Source organism: Antedon mediterranea, chromosome 2 (assembly GCF_964355755.1).
Source record: "Antedon mediterranea chromosome 2, ecAntMedi1.1, whole genome shotgun sequence".
NCBI lineage: Eukaryota > Metazoa > Echinodermata > Crinoidea > Comatulida > Antedonidae > Antedon > Antedon mediterranea.
Genome location: NC_092671.1, coordinates 12,036,863 through 12,041,190, shown reverse-complemented (window position 1 = coordinate 12,041,190; position 4,328 = coordinate 12,036,863). Strand labels below are relative to the sequence as shown.

Here is a 4,328-nt window from a genome sequence, read left to right as displayed (position 1 = left end):
CCGTTGAAGGCAAGGGATAGGTGTTATTCCCTCATGGTACACAAGACACAATCTTACGTAGCCCACTACGTACCTGTCCTCATTTTTGGGTCCTCCTTCATGTTAAATTAAAATGGACTAACCACAAGTACACATTCCTTATCATGGTTAACAATCCATGAATGCAGCAAATAATTGGATTGTATCGCACAAGACTTTTAAGGTAATCTGTTCCAGCTTCAACAATTGCGTTGTTTTCGGCACCCCATGTGCCTCTAGCTCCAATCACTACTGGTATAACAGTCACTTGTTCGGCCCCGGTCGAGTTCCTCACCTGTGGTATCAAACAACTGTATTTTGAGATCTTTTTCCTCGCAGTTAATGATAGACTCCGACTACAATTGTCCCATACCACCGTGGGGTCCACAATCAGAGCGCGATCATCCTTAACCAGTAAAATATCGGGTTTTAAAGTTCCCGTTGACATGCAGACGTTATTATGACGCCTGATTCTTGCTTCCTTAACTACGTAGCACCAACCGGAAATGTGACCTACTGTCTCAATAGTGGTCAGACACCTTCTACATCGCACATCTCTTCCTTCTCTACCTCTGGAAACGGCTTCTCTAGTAGGATAGGTGTTGCTTCACAGTAACAATGCTGATATGTACTCCCTTCTTTTAGGAATGATCGTTTTGAAATCCAGTGATTTGAAACTTTCGATCCCTTCCAGTTTTCTACACCAATGCCTTGCGATCCTTGAGCGGCCCAATTGCGTTGTCTTTCCTCTTTCCATTTGCGATTAAGCTTCTTTCGGTGTGGAATGTCCAGCTTCCATTTAGTAGCGAGCTTTTGAATTCGATCGGCGAATCCTTTACCTTCCGCCCAGCTACGAACAAAATGATCGGACGAATCTAGGCACCGGCCTAGATTATGCAACCTTGCAGATAGAACAGATTGTGACAAGCAGGGAACTCCTAGTCCACCGTCTCTAGCGGAGGTATACAACAAATGCGTTGATATGCAATTGGGTAGTTTGAGCCACAGTTTGATCCAGTATCTGATGGTATCGTCTAGCTTTTTAATTTGAGTTTCAGATGTTTCTAACTAGAATATCCACTTTCTGACGGGGTTTGAGAAATGCTTTGCACCATGTATCTAATGTAGATACGCCTCGAATTTTTCCAGGCCATTCCAAGGATCGAATAGTGCTCCAAGATATCCATTACTGGTACCTGGTTCAACCCATGGTATGGTTTCTGAGTCGACCTGAAAAGAACGGGTCATGTTTAGAGCATACGTTTTATGCAAAGGTTCTATCGAGAACGCTGCACTTTTACTGGCATTGATGACCAGTTAGATGACAAAACTGTTCACCAATCTTTAGGAGTGCACGCATTCCTTCTGAACTGTCAGAGCACAAGGCAGTGTCATCTGCGTATGCTAATGAAGTGCAGGCTGTGGTGTTATTTAGCTTCCACCCTTGTCCACTAGCCTCCAAGGCGCACAGGAGAGGGTCCATTGCAATGTTGAACAGGATAGGTGACATGGGATCACCTTGCTTTACACCTCTACTCATTTCGATGGGGTCCGTGGTTCCATCTGGTACCTTGAATGACGTACATGTACCGGTGTACATGTCTTTAACCATACCGATGAAATGCTCGTGCACTCCAAACCTTCTAAGACCCTCGAACACATGTTCATGTGAAATTGTGTCGAAGGCCTTTGCCAAATCAAGAAACACTACCGAAAGATGTTGTCCACGATTCTTTGCCTCCTGAATCATGTCGGTTAGCAGGGTGATATTTGCTTTGCATCCAGGAGCCTTAATAAAACCTCTCTGTCTTTTGTTTAGTGTTACCGCCTTTTGGAGTCGACTCGCCAGAATTCGTGTGTATAGTCTGAGCACGATAGAAGAAATAGTCAAGGGTCGCCAATCATTGATGGAATCGGAGTCGCCACTTCCTTTTGGCAACAAAATTGAACGGTTTTCTTTAAGATCCTTGGGGATCTTCCCACTGATAAGAAAAGAGTTGTACAGACTAGCGAGTACCGTATTGATGTTAGGGTTGCATTTTAGGTCCTCGAGAGTAACCTTATCTGGACCAGCAGCCGTTGCTGTTTTTGTGGCCTTTATGGCTGTATTCACTTCCTCCACCGTAATTGGAAACAATAAATTTTTATTGTCTACCCTTGCCTTGGGCGGAGGCAGATGACTGAGATCGACTTCAGCCGAACTAGCTGAAAATCTGTCTCTATACACCTCATGGATTTCATCCACTTTTAAAGGACACATCCACTTCCGCCTGTTGAGCTTCCACCCTCTTTAAATTACGCAGGATAGGGTGTCTGTGCCTTTCATGCTGGGAGACACCGTTTTGGTCTTAAATGCCTTGCCACAGGAGCAGACAAAGTCTAACACCTGGGCGGTAGTAGGTTGTTCCAATATACTACATTTGGCGTAGTGTATGGTAGCACCGTGCCCCGTTTTGGAAAACTTCCCACATTTTCAGCATTTAAATAGTACACTCGCATCGGTATGCTTGTGTAGGTGAGTTGTCAATTTTCTTATTTCTGTATAACCGGTGTTACACATGGGACACACAAAGTATGTAAACGGGACAGGTACTACCACAACCGGGTTGTTCTCTACCTCCTTTCTACTATCAGCTGAACGGACAACAGGTATATCCTGAGCGCTCTCAGGTATAGATAAATCCTCAATTGGAGTTCTTATTTTGAAGAACTCTTTTAGACTTGACGGTGGGATGTTGTGCCCGTCTATTACAGGATGCCCGCTCCTGTACCTGCAAGTGTGTCGCAACCCCCATCTGCACCTGCAACAGATGAGGCCGGGTCCCTAGTCCGGGAATATAATTAAATATACGTGTACAAATCAACTTGTTTTTACACTCTCGGGAGATTAACCTAAGAGAAACCCCAATTAGACCAGTGAGGTATGGTAAGAACACACGTACGGTAGGTTCTCATTTCTATATATTCGCCATCTTTTGGAATCTTTTGTGATCGGCAACTGGATTTACAGGGACATTCACTACATTTGGTTTACCCGCGCTTCGTTGAATTTCTTCACTTTGACATTCAGAGCACTGGGCAGAAATCACATTGCGTCAATGCCATGGTTGCGGACGTCGCAATGCTTTGTTTTAATTAGACAGTCGGATTCCCCGTGTCCGTACCAGTTCTAAGTTGGCTGTTTGGCGCCGGCCGAAGCGACCCCGAAAGACCCCCAAGCCAGGAAGGTCCACGGAATGGGCCCGGCACTAGTCCGGGCTCGCCCTGCTTGCGCAGGCCTCGCCCAGTCACGGCACGCGCCCGGTCCCGCTTCACTCCCCAGCCCGACCGACCCAGCCCTTAGAGCCAATCCTTTTCCCGAAGTTACGGATCTAATTTGCCGACTTCCCTACATTGTTCTATCGGCCAGAGGCTATTCACCTTGGAGACCGGCTGTGGTTATGGGTACGAGCCGAGGCGAAAATCAGTCGGTGTCCCTCAGATTTTCAAGGGCCAGCGGAAGCGCACCGGACACCGCAAGAGCCGCGGTGCTTTACGGGCCCGCAGCCGGACGTGGTCCGGATCGCGAGGACCCGGGCCGCAATGTGCGTTCGGAGTATCGATGATCAATGTATCCTGCAATTCACATTAGTTAACGCAGCTGGCTGCGTTCTTCATCGACGCACGAGTTTAGTGATCCACCACTAAGAATTGTTCGCAACTTGCGTTTTCAACGCTTACAGAGTGCGGGACAAAAAAAAAAGATTTTCGTTTGAGAAAAAACAAAGAACGGGAGCGGAGGCGCCGGTCCGGGCGCGTCCTTCAAGCAGAGCCACCGAACCAGACCACGGGCGGCCCCGAAAAGCATCCCGAACACCTCGGAAGGTCGGGCGGTTTTCGCTAGTGCACTCCCAAGTTCGATTGGTTTTCGCCAGCCGGTCGCTTACCGTCCGGCCCTCCTTCTAGCCACGACCAGGCAGACTCGCGTGCGAGTCGGCCGTGCTGGGTGACAAAACGTTCTTGCGATTGCGTTAATGATCCTTCCGCAGGTTCACCTACGGAAACCTTGTTACGACTTTTACTTCCTCTAAATGATCAAGTTTGAGCGTCTTTTCGGCACGTGAACGGTAAAACCGACACGGCCGATCCGATGATCTCACTAAACCATTCAATCGGTAGTAGCGACGGGCGGTGTGTACAAAGGGCAGGGACGTAATCAACGCGAGCTGATGACTCGCGCTTACTGGGCATTCCTCGTTGAAGGGAAATAATTACAAGTCCCTATCCCTAGCACGAAAGAGGTTCAACGGATTACCCAGACCTGTCGGCCA

The 4,328-nt window shown here is 47.7% G+C and overlaps 1 non-coding gene across 1 annotated transcript; it reads right to left on the bottom strand.

The window, feature by feature from the left end:
- Positions 1-3,554: 3,554 nt before the first annotated feature.
- LOC140041269 (5.8S ribosomal RNA) lies at positions 3,555-3,710 on the bottom strand. Its single transcript, XR_011842878.1, has one exon. It is a non-coding gene; the product is annotated as a 5.8S ribosomal RNA (ribosomal RNA).
- Positions 3,711-4,328: the final 618 nt, after the last annotated feature.